Source organism: Aricia agestis, chromosome 19 (assembly GCF_905147365.1).
Source record: "Aricia agestis chromosome 19, ilAriAges1.1, whole genome shotgun sequence".
Lineage (NCBI taxonomy): Eukaryota > Metazoa > Arthropoda > Insecta > Lepidoptera > Lycaenidae > Aricia > Aricia agestis.
Window position 1 is genome coordinate 12,083,427 of NC_056424.1, and position 21,123 is coordinate 12,104,549.

The window sequence follows — 21,123 nt, forward strand, 5'->3', positions numbered from 1 at the left end:
TTTCAAAATAAACCAAAAGAGTAGCCATTTTAGACCTGCTGGTCATGCCATTTTAGTTTTCACGTGTGATTTTTTCCTTAAGTACCTCACTCTTTATTTACTACTCCTTATCTCTCTAAAACCATTACAGTGTGTAACAAAAATAAGGGATAATACTTTAGAGTGTGTACGTGTTCCTTGTAGAGAGTTCACTGTGAAAGTAGCAGCGCTGAAAGATGATTTTTTTCACTTTTGTATGGGCAAGGGCCCGAGCGTCACGAGTTTCCCCATACAAAAGTAAAAAAAAAATTGGTATTTCAGCTCTGCTACTTTTACAGTGAACTCTCTACAAGGAACACGTACACACTCTAAAGTATTATCATTTATTTTTGTTACACCCTGTATTATGCATAAATACCTATGCCTACCATATTCCATAATAATATTATACAGATAAGTTCTTTCTGAGTAGATTCAATAATTAAAAAAAACACTTGCAAACCTTCAAGAAGAGAGCGTATTCCCTCTAAGGCCGTCAACGCACCTGCAGCTCTTCTAATGTTGCGAGTGTCCATGGGCGACGGCAGTTGCTTACCATCAGGTGACCCTTTTGTTCGTTTGCCCCTTATTTTATAATAAAAAAATCAATAAAAAAGTAAAAACTCTTACAAAAAAGGTTGATATTTGGAGCGGTTTGCGTGCGTAAGAGTATTATGCGTATCAGTACTATCAGATGGTTGTCGTATCTGTGAATGAGTTTGAATGTGTAGTGTGTGCGACCGTGTACGGTGCGTCTAAATTATATCATTAAACTTTAAAATATTGCAAATACAATTCAACATAAAAGGATAGCAAACAAGTTGTGGTGAAACCTCGACTTGAGTGCACACTCTTGATATTAAAAGCCAAGATAGGAGAGCGATGCTAGTATTAAATATTTAGTAAGAGACGAAGTTCATACATAGGCCTAAAGAGTCATTAAATATTGACTTAATTGTTACATACTCTTGATACCAAGCTAATAATTAATAAAGACTAAGTTACCTGCTTATGGGAGAGCCATGCTTCGGCACGAATGGGCCGGCTCGACCGGAGAAATACCACGTTCTCACAGAAAACCGGCGTGAAACAGCGCTTGCGCTGTGTTTCGCCGAATGAGTGAGTTTACCGGAGGCCCAATACCATACCCTATTCCCTTCCCTATCTTTTGCTATTCCCTTCTCTTCCTTACCCTCCCCTATTACCCTAATTCCTCTTAAAAGTCCGGCAACGCACCTGCAGCTCTTCTGATGCTGCGAGTGTCCATGGGCGACGAAAGTTGCTTTGCATCAGGTGACCCGTTAGCTCGTTTGCCCCCTTATTTTCATTAAAAAAATAAACCACATCATCTCCTGACGTTCTGTTTTCACTTAAGACTATTGTATTGAGTAAGAATATTATTAGAGCGCAGGCGCATATATTTTTTTATCTGCGCTCTCGGACGGTTCTGGGTTGACAGCTGTCTAAGGTCGGACGCAGTGGTGGTGAGGTGATAGCTAGAAATTTCCTTCCCCTTCGGACCGCGCCTGTTAGAGCGGTTTTTAATGAATTGCAAGAAAAACGGGCATGTATTGGTGTGGTCAAACTTGAGTTAAGAGGGCTATTGACCCAAAAAATCAAACATCGTCTTTCTCTCTTCACACTCACTTCATTACATACACTACTACACACTCACACACTGTCTTTCATATGCTAGGTGAAAAAGGACGAAGCGGAAACATCGCCAAGTTAGTTTTACTTGAATAAAAGTCGAACTATAATGATTATGAAAAAAGTATTTTGAGCAAATTTAGGTTTTATCAATGCCTTTTTTTTCCTTAATATTAAAAAATATTAAGGAAAAGACAGCAAACTTCGAAGATCCAAGCAAAAATGTGTCTTAAACGAGATTTTTGTAAAAAAGAAACTATCGAGCATTTTTTCAGTACTTAATCGTGTTTTCACCTTGACCATTTAATCTTCATGAGCTGAAGTTACTATTTGTTTAAAAAACTGTTTTCTAGACCTTACAGATTTTGAGATCTAGATTTAAGTACGTAGTCAAGTTAGGGTCAGTAGGCCTACCACGAAACCGTTTTGAGACTCAAACAATCGGACGAGAATGCCGTATTCCGCAGGGCTAAAATGGTCGGTTTGGAGAATCATGATTTGAGTCATAATATTATGATTCATTTTTTTTAAATAGCAAAATGCAACTCTGCTTGCAATTCATGTCTCGTAATTTGTACTGATTTGACATTTGTCAGTTTGACAGTTTTGACAATTCATTTGCTGAATTGATTGAGAGGAATTTCTAAATGTGACCATTTTAGCAGCTCTAACAACGTCATTTCACGTTTGTTGGAGTAGGATGCGGCATTCTCATTCGATTGTTTGAGTCTCAAAACGGTTTCGTGGTACAAGCCCTGTTGCATTCTTAATATCATCATATCAAACTAAGTCTTTAATATTTTATATACTATATTAAGATCATACCTACGAGTATATTAATATTATGCTCTTAATAATGGTATCATTGTCTATTGATATCATTGTGGTAAGTAGGAGTATAGAGCGGTAAATACGGTCCTAGTCCAGGGTAACATCCACGCCTCAGTGACCACGTTTACAGTACGATATAAAAACTAAATGGACCGTGGTCAGCACGGATCACCGCTCGCTGATTGTTGCCGGTAATTACATCTTCCTAGTGATGGTCAGGGTTATTATAAACTAACGTGGTAAGTATATTTATTATTTCGTAAAGATCCTAGTATGTGTGTGTACGTATTATACATATCTATATATATAAAACTCAAAGGTGACTGACTGACATGGTGATCTATCCACGCACAGCCCAAACCACTGGACGGATCGGGCTGCAATATTGCATGCAGGTAGATGTTATGACGAAGGCATCCGCTAAAAAAGGATTTTGATAAATTCCAACCCCAAGGGGTTAAAATAGAGGATGAAAGTTTGTATATAATAATACTTCTTAACGCGAGCGAAGCCGCGAGCATAAGCTCGTACATATTATAACAGTGTCGTAGTGAAAATCCTAAGCTATAATAAAATAATATATTGGCTTTATCTTGTAGCTTTGTCGACGTTTTAGACGTCTCTATTTTAGACGTGGGAGAGCCATGCTTCGGCACGAATGGGCCGGCTCGGAGATATACCACGTTCTCACAGAAAACTGGCGTTTCGCCGAGTGAGTGAGTTTACCGGAGGCCCAATCACCTACCCTATTCCCTTCCCTTCCCTCCCCTATTCCCTTCCCATCCCTACCCTCCCCTATTACCCTATTCCCTCTTAAAAGGCCGGCAACGCACCTGTAGCTCTTCTGATGCTGCGAGTGTCCATGGGCGACGGAAGTTGCTTTCCATCAGGTGACCCGTTTGCTCGTTTGCTCCCTTATTTCATAAAAAAAAAACGTTAAAAATTATTCTTGGAGTACAAATTTTGATTCCTAAAGGTCCGCGAAATTAAAAGTCTCATTTTTCAAAATTTGCTAATAGGAATTTTACGTCCTTATTTTAAATCAAGTCTATATCCTATTAAGAACCAACCTGTCAAATTTCAAGTTTGTAGGTTTTAAAGTTTTGGAGATTTTGTGATCATAAAAAATAATCATTGAGTAATAAGATTTCGTTTTTAAACTTCTTTGATGTTATGGATGTCCCTGCCCCCTGGGCGAAAGTCGTTTTCCATCAGGTGATCCGTTTACTCGTTTGCCCTTGTCTCATAAAAATGAAATCCCGGTACTCATGACACCGAGAGTGACCGCAGAACTAAACACGAAACAGCAAAGCATACATTTTCGTTGGATGGTGGAAAGATAGGATATCAGCTCTATCTCCTACGCCGCGCCGGCTGTCTATTCTCCTACATCTTACGGATTTTTCATAAGATCACGTGACCTGTAGCCCTAGCACGGCCACCAGTAGAAATGCGAAAGTATAGACAAACTGTGGACATAAACTAAAGGTGCCGTTCCAATATTTAGCGCGGCCAATCGCGACCGACAAAATGTCACTTTATGACAGACTATAGTATATATCATAGAGTAGGATATTATTTGAATTTTTAGGACTATAGTCTGTCATGAAGTGGCATTTTAATTTAATTTTTGTAAACGAAAAAAGATCGGAACGCTACCTTAAGTTTATGTCCACAGTTTGTCCATACTTCCGCATTTCTACTGGTGGCCGTGCTAGGGCTACTGACGCATCAATCTTCTACTCATCTCAAAAGTACAATCGCCTTTAAAGTAGACGTTTACGTTTCAACAAAACTTCACACCCATTCGCCGCATACATAACAATAACAGAAACTTCAGTTATCATCACAATAACTGCACACCGAGCCGTTTAATTCTTAACTTACACGGTACTTGACTTAATTGTACATTTTACGCGCTGCCTGACACATTTCCTTCTCTCATTAAATCATGCCCTTTTTGATGTATTCATTATGCAGGAAAACAAGAAGAAACTACCTTTTCGTAAATTATAATATACTTAGGCCCGATTCGACCAAACTTGACTTCGTTTTACCAAGTTACTCGAAGCAATGAGTTTCTAAAATACTAGAGTAGCAATGTCTTACAAAAGATGCTCAGAAATGCGTAACCACTTTTTTGTTCAAAAGACAATGTCAAGTCATATATTCGTTATGTCATTATGTATGTGAGATATGCCTGCAGGCATCTTCGAAGTGGCAACGCGTTGCTACCGTAAACTTCCAATTTGACTCGAAGAGTATGAAATAAAATGTCAATTATAGTTCACAATGACACCGTCCGTGACAGTTGACACCCTGTTGTGCAACTATTCTCAGTTTAATATTTACTCCACCAAAATAGTCCGTGTAAATATTTACTCCCGTGTAATAACCTTATTCTTGGATTACAAGTTGAAAAAACGCAAAACCAGCTTACTCTTAGATTAGGAAACAGTTATACTCGAGTAAAAATTTACTCCAGTTTGGTCGAATCCGCCCTTAGTATTAAAAAACTAAAAAAATATATCCACATCCGAACATAATATAACCTCCTCCTTTTTGGAAGTCGGCTAAAAAAACATTTTGTTACACCAGCCATTGAGCTTTTATAGCAGTCTTACTTTAATATTACTTTTGGATTTCGGTATAAGCAAACATGATCTCTATTTACAAATACAACAAAACCATGTTTTTTGTTTGCGCCAATTCTGAAAGTTATATTAATTAAAGTAATATAACTGATATAAGAGCTCATGGCTGCTCTCGCTTTTACATAGTAAACACGTATATCTAAAAACACCTCTCAAGCTGAAATCCATCAAGCCGTTCTGGCTGCAGGGTGAGCCAAACAATTGCAAAATATACAATATTCTTGTATATGTAACATACTCTCTTTAAACAAACCAAAATGAGTCACCAAAAGAAGTTTGGCACAGTCGTAAATTACTTTGCCTGGTTTTTGAGACTATTCTTTATTAAATTTGGTATTGTATTAAATTTGGTATGTAAAATTGTAATCGTTCATATTTTTTGGTATGTTAATATTTTGCAGTGAATATTTGTACAGGAACCTAGGTAATTACTATCTTAAGCCTGAATCATAACTCAAATATGGTAAATATTCTCGTGGGAAATGATCTTGGTACCTATTACATTTGTACGAGAATTTCGATGGCACCTGGACTCTTAAGAGAGACGAATTGTTTTAGCTTAGACTAGAGTTTATGTAAATGTGTTCTGAAAATATATTTTTAAACATTAACCTAAAGTAAATCTCGTGAGGTATCGTGTTGTTCACCTAGTGTTTATAATTTTAACTAGAACTAGCGGTCCGGTGTTCGAGCTTTATTCAAATATCTTGTTAAAGCTTTGGTTAAAATTGGTTACGAGCTTTTATTTGGTCAGGACAAAGAAAATTACTTGATTGTCTTACAAAAATTGATTCTGATTGGAATTTATGAAGGTGATCCTGCGCTTGACCTACCAGGGCATAATATTATATGCTATCTTATATCTTAAAACGAGGAATTCTTGTATATATATAAATAATTGGAATCTCGGAATCGGCTCCAACGATTATACAGCGATAAATCGATCTAGCTAGGAATCATTTTTAGGAAAATGTCATTTTATTCGTGTTTTATCGAATACCGAGCTAAGCTCGGTCAAATAGCTAGTGAGAATAACGCTAGAAAGCTCCTTATTAATGCACTAAACGTAACCAAACTAATTGATAGTACTTTAGGGCGTGTACGTGTTCCTTGTAGAGAGAGAGTTCCTTGCCGCTATAACACTATGAAAGTGGCAGCGCTAAAAGAGGTTGAGGATTTGAACACAGGATTATAATTATAAACTAGACGTTGCCCGCAAATACGTTGCCCCCAAATCCGTTTATCGGCGGGAACTGCGTAATTCTTCTGAACAAAAATCTATCCAATGTCCTTACTCCTTGCCCAAGACCCAAAGTACCTCTACACCAAATTTTATACAAATCTGTTGGAAAGTTGAGCGAGAAGAGACAAACAGACAAACTATCGCATTTATAATATCAGTATGGAAGTTCATTGTTTACGTGACTGTGCGCTATAAATTGGTTTATTTATAATTTACCTGTCGCTTGGCTGAGTATAATAAATGAACTGAATATTATTGTGTGAGTGTGTGTGTGTGGGAATAAGTTTTATAGATTTGTTGGCTGATATCATGTTACTTTGCTGTGAAGTTTCAAGATAAGAAAGTTTTTAATAAGATAAAAAAAAATGTTTTTTGCAAGAATCATGTTTTAATTTTGTTTTGACCTTGTTCTTTATGAGTATTCAAGCGCCTTTTGTGTAACATACAAGGACAAGACATTAAAGCTAAATTGTTCAAATATTTTTATTAGTAAAGGTGGTTAATATTAAAAGAATTTGTGTTCATCAATAATAATTAAACCATTTTAAGATCAACTATAAAATAATGTCACTGTAGAAACAACAAAATATTTAGTACTAGCGACCCGCCCCGGCATCGCACGTGTATAAAATATATAGCTACTGAAAAAAATATTAAAATCGATAGCCTATGATCCTTCACGTGGTCTACTTCTTATCTGAGCCAAATAACATAAAAATTGCTCCAGTAGTTCGCGAGATAAGCCCTTTCAAATAATTTCCCCCATTTTTTCCACATTCTCTTATTAGTTTTAGCGTGATAAAATATAGCCTATAGCCTTCCTCGATAAATGAGCTTTATTCTAAAACTGAAAGAATCATCAAAATCCGTTGCGTAGTTTTAAAGATTAAAGGGAACAAAAGACATGAGGGAAAAAAGCGACTTTATTTTATAAATATTATATATATATAAGATTATTTTGATGTATGGAGGAAAACAAGTAAACAATTTTGTTTCTCTGTAAAATAAAAGTTTAATCACTAAAAGTAAAATTATAAACAAACTAAATACAACAATAATATAAAAATATCATACCTGTAACATAAAAGAAACGACAATTACGTTTATTGTTATTCCTCCGATAGAATATTAAAATATTTTTAACACAGATCGTTTCTCTTAAAACATTTTTTTCATTAAATAAAATTGTTAACTTACTTCAAAATCAAATAAACCATACTTTCTCTTTGGAACTTATACCAGCCTACTCTATAACAAGAAACACCTAAGAGGTAAACTTACATCTCCCCCCTTAAGGAGAAAAAAAAATCCATTTTTTTACATCACTAAATCTAAAGGCCTACACAAGTCTAATTTAAGTCTAACATAGGTACAGGAATCATTTTAGTCACATGAAATAGGTTTCATGTGACTAAATAGATACAGGTCATAGAAAACTCAGCTTTTCTATGACCTGTATCTATTTCATATATAGAACTCGACACTTTCTCTACAATCCTAAATGGTCCAATATAAACTTCATATAACTTACATCTATTAAGTCTATTTCCATTCTCCACATAAACTAGATCTCCCACATTAAAATTACAATGCTTCCGATTCTTGTCAAATAATTTCTTGTTGTAATCATGAGATTTTTTTGAATTATCCAAAGCAATTTTTTTGTCATTTATCCATCCGGCCTGACCGAGCATAACACCTCGCTCGGTCGGAAATCTTCCTTTGTGGTGGCCACGCGTATCCCACATTGGTGACCCTCGACAGAACACGCCTCCTTCATCATCATCACTCCCCGCCCCTCCGCACCGCGCCAGCCAGCATATCGCCTCATGGGGTACTTCGTCCACTAGCCGCAACGTACCGCGGCCTGGGCGACTCCGCATCGGCATCATTGCGCTTTCTCACTACACCGACCAGCCGAAGCAGAGCTAATCTCTCCTGGTCAGCACGTAGCATCGGCCCCGCACGGCAGCTATCCGACTCACTGGATCCCGTGCGGCAGCTTACAGTTCCGACTCAATGGGACTCACTGCAACAGTTCCGACTCACTGGAACTCACTGGCACTGGCAACTCAAGCGACAAGACTTCAAGATTCGACCTCCGGTCTTCGGGGGGGAGTGATGTGGCGGTACCCACAATTCGCCTAACATTCCTGCATCGCGCTATCGAAGTTTTCTGAGCGCGTCGGTATATACACGACAGCTGCGATGTATCACGTAGGCTTCGGCCTGACCGGGCATACCACCTCGCTCGGACGGAAGATCTTCCTTTGGCCGCCACGTCATTATCCCACATATTTTTTAACACACTCCTGGAAAAAATAATTTAGAGGCAGACTGTTTAAGTAGAAATCCAGTGTTGAATTCAGATGAAAACACTGATGAATAGATATATATAGATGTATAGATTATGAGTCAATTGACAGTCACACACGTCAGAAGCTTAGGCTAAATAAGAAATAAAAATGCATAAATCGCCGAAAAATTACTTTTTTTTGGTTCCTCCGTAGTCGTTTAAAATATATCAGATAGAAATATAAATACGCAATATCTCTACTAAAGAGGTACATACCACATACACTTAACGACTAATGAAAAACGACTAACGCCAGTAATTATATTATTATTTCTTAGAAAGCAATATTCCCATACATTTTCTCTATAATGCTATACTATTGTACCTCCATGTATAGGTAATTGTTTGAGGGAAAATATTTACATAGAGCTAAATAAAAGCTTTTAAAACAATACAGCAAAAATTCGTTAGAAAAGAAAACTTACTTAATATTTTTTTTTGTCCGTGTCACAACCATATTTTCTTTTTTGATCTTTTCGGGTTCATTTAATTTACATCTTTCATAAAACATTTCTTTTTTTTATAAAATATGGGGGCAAACACAGAATACATTAATGTGTTCTGTGGGGGCAAACCAGCAAAGAAGTAATATCTATGGACATAATAATAATATCTATGGACGCTTCACACCACGTCAGTCTGGCCCCGTGCTAAGTACCTGAAAGACTTGAGTTACAGGTGCCAGACAACGGAAATATATTTAATACTTTTATACTATACATATATTTAAGATTTTTATTATATCGTACACATATTTAATACACATCCAGACCCGGGAACATTGAAAACTTTTTGTTCCGTCGGCGGGATTCGAACCCGCGACCCTCGGCTTGAGCTACCGACGCGCTCACCACTGAGCCACAGAGGTCGTCATCCACAGAAGTAACCTGTTGAAAAGCAGCTACCGTCGCCCATGGGCATTCGCTACATCAACAGAGTTACAGGTGCGTTTTAGGGCCGTGCTACACCGGAATGGCAGAGGTGAGGCGAGCACTTTTAGTGTCATATGATTTTAAACTTTATCTTCATTATTGTAATACATAATATCGTTTGAAAATCTACGGCCGCCCGTGGCCGCTCGTGGCCGCTCGTGGCCGCGATTTCTCAAGCGATACTATGTATTACAATAATGAAGATAAAGTTTAAAATCATATGACACTAAAAGTGATCACCTCACCTATGCCATTCCGATGTAGCGCGGCCCTTGGGAGGGAATAAACGCTCTCTTTTTAAAGGTTTGCTGGTCGTATTGGTCCGTTAGTCCTTATCGTAAACCGTTTTGGATAGTAGATGTCAAATCCTCCTATATTCATTTGTTGCATTTCTCAATTACAAACTAGTGGAACTATTGACGACCTCTGTGGCTCAGATGGTGGGCGAGTTGGTAGCTCAAGCCGGGGGTCGCGGGTTCGAATCCCGCTGACGAAACAAAAAGTTTCCAAAGTTCCTGGGTCATGGATGTCTATTAAATATGTGTATAAAATAAAAATCTTAAATATTATATATTATGTATATATAAAAGTATTAAATATATTTCCGTTGTCTGGTACCCGTAACACAAGTCCTTCAGGTACTTACCACGGGGCCAGACTGAAGTGGTGTGAAGCGTCTATAGATATTATTATTATTAATTATTAATAATACTATAGCTCTACCATAAATACATGAACTTGTAGGATCTCTACATTTTTGGATTTCTTGTATCGTTTTATTAATTAAACGCTTTTGTACGTAGTCTAATGTAATTTTATTAAATAAATAAATATATATTTTATTTAGCTATTTTATTCTTTAAATACTACATTATCTTCTCAACTTTTCAAGATTTTATAAAATCGGAGCGAACACAAAACGTCATTTCTGGAAACGTTAAAAACACAATAGACATAACGACCAGTAGTTCGACTGCAAAGAGACGGACAGGTTTCAATATCTGTCAAATTCGTCGGGTTTCACTAGGATTATGAACGGAATGTGCCTCTTGCTGGCTGACATAATTTATTTTTAAATATTTAAAATAAAGATTTCAAAATTGGATTCTGACAATTTTAATCGCATGTGCCAAAACACAAACAACAATACGACCAAAGAGGAACACGTCCATCGAATATGTCATAGTTTTAAATTCGTAGGTGACACCATGATGTGTGTTAACAACCCTAGCGACGATTTTCGTCATAATACGTCAAATTTAAAAATCTCAACATCAGTTCTAAGTCGGTATACTCTATCATTCTGTCTACTCTGTTAAAAATAAGTTAAGTCAAATTATGTTTTCATATAGAGTCTAACGAGTACTTGGGTTGGTATTTAGCTTACCTAGGTAAAGTTAGTTCTAGGTTTAGCCCGGCCGCACATTGTACGAAATTTCTGATACGAAACAGTTGAACGTCCGCGCTGTCTCTTACATTTTGTACTGAGCCGAGTGAGCACGGACTCGCCGGAAGGATATTTCGGATAGTGTGCGGGGTGGCGGTCCGGCGAAATTCAAATGTTTCTGATCAGAATTCGGACAATGTGCGGCCGGGCTTACCTAGGTAAAGCTAGTTCTAGGCTTACCTAGGTGTTGCTAGTTCTATAACCTACCCCAGTAGATTTAATTATCGCTGGCGTGCGCAGCGCGACGTAACGCGCTGTGAACCGTGAGCACCACTAGATCATACCAGCACAGGAGAAGGCGTAGAGCTGAGTTTTATTTTGCTCTATTTTTTGCTCGCATTGGGTAGATCTTTTGTATTTTTTTTTTACTCATCTAGCTTAGACTTAAAAAAATTTATCTGTCTTTTTTTCATGTGAATTCAGTGCTATTTAAATATTTTAATGGCTCTTGAACCAAACGTACATAGTAGGAGCTAAGTTTTGATTATAATTAAACTTATTTTTAGCAAGCTACATGCAATACATTATCGTGTAAATAGGAAATTCGATGTAGAATTTTACATTAGTCCAACAGTTTCTGTATATAAATATATAGATTAATTTAACCTAGTGTCTTTCCGAAACGGACTGATTTAGTTAGATCACCGATATTTTCTATACCAGTCTCTCACTTATGATATATCCATTCCATTCCATTGTATATATAACACTGTATTATTTTATGAATGTAGATATTATACAAAAATGGATTTTCAATTGCATTAATAATGCTAAAACTTGAAAACGGCTGAACGGATTTGGCTAATTTTAGTCTTAAAATATTCGTAAAAGTCCAGGGAAGGTTTTAAAGTGACACGAAGTTCACCGGGACAGCTAGTTTTAAATAAAAATATCATATTTTATTTTTATAATCATGAAACATTAATTAAATAATATGGCGGCTAAGAATAGTCACAGCTCCACGCCACCGCTGTTATCGCGCGCTCGCGAACGGAAACTTTGACATTTGTGTAAGAAGCATGCAGTTAGTGCCGTTGTGGTGAAAAAAACAGGTGCCTTTAAAGGTCAGAAGCTGACGACCTGAGCCATGCACTGGCCCTGGCTATTATACTCCTTCGATAGACTAGAATCTAGCGTTATCTAGTCCCTAGGGAATGCCTAACACCGATTTCGATGATCGTGCAGGCGTAGAGTTTTTATAGTGTCGAAATGTGTGTGCAATACAGGGGTACTCTTGGTATCATACGGGGCTGACTGATACGGCGCAAGACCTGACTATTTACATAATATTATAGTTCAAATAAGACTAAAGCTCAAACGACAAAAAGGGCCCAATCTTCCTTAAAAGATAAAAATATAATTTGTGTGATTTGGTGCCCAGTCCTGTCCTTTTAATTAATATAGTATTTCACTTATTTTTTTTTTATTGGGAGCTGGAAACCAGTCCTTTGCTCTTCACTTATTAAGTTTTTACAGTGATACTTCCCTCTTCTTTTGTTTTTAAATGGTGGTTGAAAATATGCAAAAATGGGTACCTAATTCTTTTCTTCCACAGATTACTAAATACTAAATAGCTACTATGTAACTTCCATAAACTCTTTATACCTCCCTCTTCTTTTGTTTTTAAATGGTGGTTGAAAATATGCAAAAATGGGTACCTAATTCTTTTCTTCCACAGATTACTAAATACTAAATAGCTACTATGTAACTTCCATAAACTCTTTCAATGCGAAATCGATTTTTTTTTTATTGATCATAATATTAACTAGCTTAGAAAAAACTAGTAAATTTTATTGCAATAAAATTTACAGCTTTTTTCCGCAGCAGGCGATATAAACTAAAAACGACACTAACGCAAATACCTTAACGTAATGTTGTACTAAAATGTAAAGCGGACATCTCAATTGGATATGGCGATATTGCCGGAAACCGCCAACTTAGCATAGAGCTCTAACATGGCGGGCGACATTCCTAAACCGATATGAAAGTTATGTTTATGTAACTGATTAAGATAACTTAGATTATAAAAGTATTTATTACCTATTACTTGTTGGTTTTTAGCTGAGTCTATAAGTTGTCACTGCTAATTTAGTGCGAAATTTGACAAGATAAGTACATATTTAATTTGACAAGGATCGCTTATAAATAACATACTTATACCTAGATGTGTTTAAGCGCAAATCTCGAGAACGGCTTAACCGTTTTCGCTAATTCTTTTATTTATAACTGCCCAAACACAGTAACACAGCAGACAGATTTTACTCCACATTTAACGCGAGCGATTTTTTTAAAATAAGGGGGCAAACGAGCAAACGGGTCACCTGATGGAAAGCAACTTCCGTCGCCCATGGACACTCGCAGCATCAGAGCTGCAGGGGCGTTGCCGGCCTTTTAAGAGAGAATATGGGAGGGTAGGGAAGGGAAAAGGGTAGGGGATTGGGCCTCCGGTCGGTTATGTCGGTCCCGCATCATCTTACGAATCCATTTCTCTAATAGTACATTTTAAAAGTAGTAAGGACACTAATCCCTGTTTTCACTAACCATCCTCCTACTGCTAACTACCCCCTAGCGGTCTCCTAAGGGTCATATATCTCTTAAAACATACAAGTTTTTGACAACACGTCTTATGTTTCACTTCCCTTCGATCGTGGAAAAACGGGACACAATAGCTTATCTATTGTTATCGCGGCCGGATGTGGCCGCTTGGGGCTTGAAGGTTCATTACTTGTTAGGCCCCAGAAGGACGTAGGTGACACACAAATAAAAATAGTAAATTAGTAAAAAAGAATTTGTGCCCATAATGGCCAATGGAAATACTTAGCGTTAGGAGGCGGTTGGTGCAACGGGCATTAGTGTCGTTAATAGTTTAAAAAAATTAGAGAAATTAATTTCTAGGGTGACACTTGCAGACTTACGTTATTCGGTCGGGTTATGTCAAGCACAATTTGTATTCAGGGTTATGGCCTGTATTCACTTTCATTAGTGCAAGTGCAAGTGACTAGTAATTGAGGCAGTGGAGCGCAGGTATGTAGTGCAAGTAGTGTCCAATTCTTATTTAGTGGCCTACTTAGTGGCTCTATTTAGTAAATTCAGTAGTAGCTGTCAACCAGCGATTGTTTTTTTGTCAACCAGCGAGTACGGCGGAACATCAACAAACGAGCTTGCAATTGCAAGAAGTACTCAAAGAAGAATTAAAGGCGGTGCTGTTTGATACGGGAACTCTTTTGGAAGCTGAAGTTGCAAGACCAAGAAAAATATGGGATTAATAGAAGACTTTGCAATTTTTTTTGCAAAGCAAGACGAGCGTCCGAGTTTCAAAATACAACTGCCATTTTGATTTTTAATTTTCATTTTATTAAAAACTATTTAACCATAAAGTATTTATATAAAACTAGATATCGTCGCCCGCAATGGAGTTGCGGCAAAAATTCGTGTATCACGCGGAAACTGTGTGACTTTTTCGGGATATAAAAATATCCTACGTCGTTTCCCGGGACTCAAAGTCTCCACACCCAGCAAAATTGGTTCTGAGGTTTGAGCGTGAAGAGGTAACAGACAGACAGAGAGGCACACATTCGCATTTATAATATTAGTAAGTATAGATTAGTATGGAAGTAATTATTGAAAGGGTGTCCTTTCGTACTTTTAATAAAAGGGCGCGTTTAAACGTGCGCGTGTTCTACTATAGCGTATAGAAAAACACGCGCGCGGCCTGCGCGCAGGTTCTGCGCGGGCTCAGCGCGTGCCGCGCGCGTGTTTTCCCATACGCTATAGTAGAACACGCGCAGAACACGCGCACGTCTGAACGAGGCCTAATATAATTATAATATCTATGGACGCTTCACACCACGTCAGTCTGGCCCCGTGCTAAGTACCTGAAGGACTTTTGTTACGGGTACCAGACAACGGAAATATAATATTTAATAGTTTATTGTGCGAGTACTGTACATTTTTATATAACACAGTTACAGGCACAGACATAGACCAAGGTTACAGGGCACAAGTTAGAAATAACTTAGTGTCGTTTTTAGTAACCTGCAAAACGCCTTAGATTTGTTTTTTTTCAGTCATCACTTACCATCAGGTGTTCGAACATCTATTGGGAAAGCCGATACGCAACCGGCCTATTTCGCACGAGCACAATGCCCAGGCAAAAACCATCGATTCACAGACTTTCGCCGACACAATCGCCTAGGACTTTATATAATAGATTTCTGATAATTAACATTCATCATCATTATCACTACAAACTGAAAGGCCCAATCTGCGCATGTCTATTATCTAGGTACGATTTTTTATTCAGTCCACCACATTAAATCTGCAACTCCAGTAATTCTTCTGTTGATCCTGGCTCACAAGCCACAAGCAAGGAGCAACAGCAGATGGTTACCAACAACGACCTTACCATAATACTTTCAGGAGAAAAAGCAAAGGCGGGAGAAAGAACTGTAATGATGAAAAAGTCAAAGAATAATACAGGAAGTATCACGTTACCAATCATAATATTATTATGTCCTGTACACTTCTGTTAAAACTTGCAGAACTAGCTTGTCAGAAACGAGACAGTTATGTATTAGTTTCAATCATGTTAATTTACCCTTTTTAACGTTTAGCATCATATCAGATATAGCACAACATAACAAACAGGTAAGTATATAACAACATTTTTGAGAGACACCAGATATAATATACTTAATAATTATTATCTTATACTTATATAAAATTCTCGTGTCACAATGTTAGGCCGCGTACTCCTCCGAAACGGCTTTACTGATTTTAACCAAATTTTATATGCATATTCAGTGGGTCTGAGAATCGGCTACTGGGTACTTTTTATATTGATTAGTACATTTGTTGAATAAATAATAGTAAATTATTACAACTCGAGACTGACGGCGATCGGATAGCGATGTGCGACGGGATAGCGATGGACGTTGTCATGGTAATACACTTATTTAGTCACTTCAATAAAATAATATGGACGAAATTCTTTATAATATAATGGCAAAGCGAAGTTTGCCAGGACAGCTAGTAATATAATAATAACTAGCTATTTGACCGAGCTTTGCTCGGTATTCGATAAAACACAAATAAAATGACATTTTCTAAAAATGATTCCTAGCTAGATCGATTTATCGCCCCCGAAACCCCCTATATACTAAATTTCATGAAAATCGTTGGAGCCGATTATATATATAAGAATTGCTCGTTTAAAGATATAAGATATCTATGGACGCTTCACACCACGCCAGTCTGGCCCCGAGCTAAGTACCTGAAGGACTTGTGTTACGGGTACCAGACAACGGAAATATATTTAATACTTATATACTATACATATATTTAAGATTTTAATTATATGATACACATATTTAATACACATCCATGACCCAGGAACTTAGAAAACTTTTTGTTCCGTCGGGGGATTCAAACCCGTGACCCCCGGCTTGAGCTACCAACAGCCCATCAACTGAGCCACAGAGGTATTGCGCAGTATGTTCTGTCATGCGGCTGTTGATTACCTGTAGCAAGATAAGATGCAGGAGTTGCAGTAGTGGAAATGCATAGTGGGCCAATGTCCGCTTTAAAAAAATGTTATTTCGAGACACTATACTAAATTTAAAATTACTACAATTTTCGCTGTCCTTTGAAAGCAGAGCCGTACATTTCCCATCCATTATAATTATTTTTATTATCTACTTAAATAATTCCATTGATATTTGCGATTCGAAATTCAAAACACGAGAGGAGCTATCAGCAATCGCGACCGTCCAGAAACGCTGTGCATAAAATTGTCATTAGCCATATGCTGTCTCTTTCGCACCCCGTGGTAATAAACAAAGACAAAAACAGTTTTCAATCCTTTATACCTGTACCAATATAAATTGAGCTCGATGGTTTCAATTTCCAGGCGGAGTTGCCAGTTCTTTTTAGCAATGGGCATTGTCCAAAAAAAATCACATGTACTTTTTATATTTTTTTTCGTTAAAATAGGGTATTTTAAGAATACAAATTAAATAATTTTGAAATTCATTGGCTAGTTTTTTCTCAATAAATTTTTAAAGTTTCGCTCTGACGTCATCATCGGCGGCTAATTGACCTCTGTAGTGTTTTAAATTTCCTTTCATTCTTATTTATAATGGCTGGTTCGTCAAATGCATGTTCTCATTATGTGAAAGCTAATACGAGAAGCTTACCAAAAGTTCGAAACATAATGTTAGTCGAATTTATTGCTAATTTAACGCCATTAAAGGTCAAACTAAGGTTAAACATATTTGTTCAAAAATATAAGTAACTAATGGGTATTTTTTTCTTTTCAGAAAAACGATCACTGACCTTATTCCTGGAAATGTTTTTGTAATGAGCAAAATTAAAAAAAAATGGACATTGGGCAAAGTCTGATAACTCTGATAACTATGTTTGTTACACCGTATTGCTTTAAGCTATGACAAGATTTTAATTGACTGTTATTATAATGTTTTTAATAATGACCATGGTAAACGAAATAAGTGTTAATACCTCGATCGTGGGAATCGCAGACACTATAGATTTTCAATTGCTATGCGACAGCCGGGTGCCGCTTAGGGATTGATGGGTTAATTTTGGCTTAAGCTTTGGCTAAAAACATCAGTTTCAGTGCCCGAATTCGGAACGACGGTTAGCCGAAAGTTCCGCAAGAACAGAAGGTTGTTATAAATTTCAGTCTGCTTGACAGTCTGTCTATCATATCGCGTGCCACATCGCGCTCCCAAACGACGAGCAATGCTCGTCTTTCGAAAGTCTGTTCTTTAGTCTGCTATCGGAATCGGACGTCAATCGGAATTTTAAAAATGCCTAAATGCCTAAAAGTGCCGTATTGAGCTGTAGAAATTCAAATAGAAACGTTGGCCTAGATTTCTTTTTTCTTATCATCGGTACGACACAGTAGCTATGAAAAAGTGGCACGCTCGTTTTCATACAAATGGAGCGACATGCGGTATCTATCTTGATCTATATCTGTGGTTTTTGTAGTATTGACGTACTAAAAAAACGGGTGGGTGGATTTTAATTGAATTTTTCGTTTGAAAGCTGACATGATCAATAGTGTTTTAGCTTTAATTTATCATTAGCTCGCTCACTGGCCACGGCCACATTTCCGGGTTTTTATTTTTAGGATTATATAATATTATAGCCTAAGCTTTTCAGCCTCGACTTTGGCTTCAACCAAAACTCATATGGTTCGATTATATCTTTTAAAAGTTACATTTTCCCTTTTCAATCCACAAACTGCCCACCAAACGGCTGAAGCTCCATTACCTGGTAACACTGGTCAGTCATTGATTTTCCCGCGCCCGGGGCGGTGGGGGGTCAGCCTTGGCCGGTGTCGCCATCCCGCTCGCTCTCGGAACGTATGTGATGGTGAGGACGCCCTTTTTGCGCATAGTCTGCGCGGCTAGGCGGCATATTTCTCCGGGACAGGAAAACATGTGGAGACTGCTTGTAGAATCGTTCGTTTCTCAAGACGCATGTAATTGTTAGTCACCATCACCAAGCAGTCCCAACTATTACACAACTAAAATTTGTAATAATTCACCTTCCATCCACATTAATCTGTAACATTTCAACGTCATGATAATATTGTGATGCAACGAATTTTTATAAATGAGCAATTCAAAACTGAACTTCTACGACACAAGAAGATTGTCAATTGACAAACTTTCCGCCTGTCGTATTCGTCTGCTTATTTCAATTTCGAGCGGCTAATATATTTTCAATTTCGAGTGACTCATCTAAGCATGGAACGCATCGTAATTCGTATCGTCTGGTATACGTTGCAATATGAATTATGAAGCTTAACACTTGCCAAAGTATAATACTAATTATATTATGACTTTTTTTAAATTGCCATATACGAAAATGGTTCCCTAGCTAGGCTGCGACTCCAAAATAGTAAGTACTTTTAGTATAATTTACCAAAAAAAGAAAAAACAACTATTAGTCTACTCCACCTCATTATCTGTGCCGCGCAGATGACGGCTGGCATCGCGTGGTCAGTTTTTGTTCGTCATCCAAACTGGACGTTCCAAGTTCAAATTTGAAAATTGGAACTTGAAACGTTCGATCTTTGAAATTTTAAATTTAGCATAAAATTCCTTTTAAAATTTCAACGTTTATGTTTTTTAATAAGAATATTTATAAGGCTGCTAATAATTTATCATATAACTATTATACCGTAAAAGCACTAGTCATTAAGATTAATAAGCAAACATAAAAATACGATGGTTTTTCAGTTTATATAGATTTTTTGGTAAAAACTGAATGGTAGGTAAAGCACAGTCATGGGACAGAATTTCAGTAGTTGGACATCCGAGACACTTTGAGTCCTGTTAAAGGAAAAATAGTACTTTTTATCTCGGGAAAATGTACGGTATCCACTCGATAAACGGTCTCTGACGCAATGGCGTTACAGCTGTCATCTATTAATATTATAGATGTGAAAAAAAATTCGCCTCCGTGGTCTAGTGGTATAGAGCGCGGCTCTTGACTCGGAGGTCGTGGGTTCGATTCCCGCGTTGGAAACATGTTATTTCCAAGTTTGGTTAGGACAATGCAGGCTGATCACCTGATTGTCTGACAAGTAAGATGATCCATGCGTCGGATGGGCATGTAAAAAGTCGGTCCTGCGCCTGATCTCTCACCGGTCGTGTCGGTCTTCCGTCCCACTGGGTTATGAGAGTAAAGGAATAGAGAGTGCTCTTGTGTACTTCGCACACACTTGGGCACTATAAAATTACTCCTGCGTAGCTGGCCTGGTTTCAATGAAACCGGCCACCGTCACCGAAACTGGTGTGGGAGCTATTATTATAGATGTGAAAGGGAGTCCGTCTGTTTCTTTATCTGTATGTCTGTATATTACCTTGTTCAGGTATAACGTAACTCAAATATTTCGAGATTTCAGATTGTCTTCATCGAGCCAATCGGCATACTCAGACAATATTTCATGTTGGGCACAATGAAGAGCCGCTCATTTGCCTATCACTGTGGCCATACTCTACTTTCAGGAGGGAGTTGGGCTTGTCTTGCCAATTGCCATGCACGTAACTATTGTGCGCTAACAATATCTTTTAGGATGTGAAATAGATCTCACATGTTGCACATTTTCTTGAGTTATACTGATGGGTAGAAAAATTGTATGGCATTTGTTTAATTTAAATCATTATACAGAAAGTCGACGGACTAAAGGCTTGCCTTTTGCCTACTTCGGAAACAAAAATAATAGTAACCTAGATTTCCTTATAAAACGTGAAAAGGGTAGCTGATTTTGAAAATTCTAATGCCTTTATGAAAACTTAACGAGTTGTTTAAATATCAGCCCTTGTGCAACGCACCGTAGCATTTTACAAGACCCCCAAATAGCGTTACGTTCCCTTGTTCATTCCATACAACTAACAGCAACAAGTAGGTTCTTGAAGTAAGTATTCAGAAGATACAAGTCAGCTGCAAATTAACTTTTGTAATGAATACTGTCATCTTTCGAATATAATTGTCAAATAGGTAATTATTATTTAATCTAAAAACTTGTCCAATAACTGTTTTTCAGCATTTTTACACACCAGTTATTGGACAGGCTAAAAAACTTTTAAATGAGATAAAATGTTATTAAAAATGTACAAAACATACGTAATAAATTGTTATTTATACAATAACAAGTTTATAATAACATACACAATGTGTATCATAAAAAATAATATTAAAAACTTTTGCATGTTTCTTAATTTTTCTTTTCATTTGCAAAACCAAGGCGCACGCGATGGTCATGGCGACAAAAAGATGTTATATTATTTTGGTTACGCCGCAACCTGATAAAAAATACTCAATTTTTATTGTAACGTGAATGCGCCTCAATATTAATTCCATTATTATTAACGTCGTATAAAAACCACAAACTTTTATTTTTCCGATCAAAGTATAAAGTGTTCCACTACTGAAAAATTCTAATGACAGGTATTTTACCA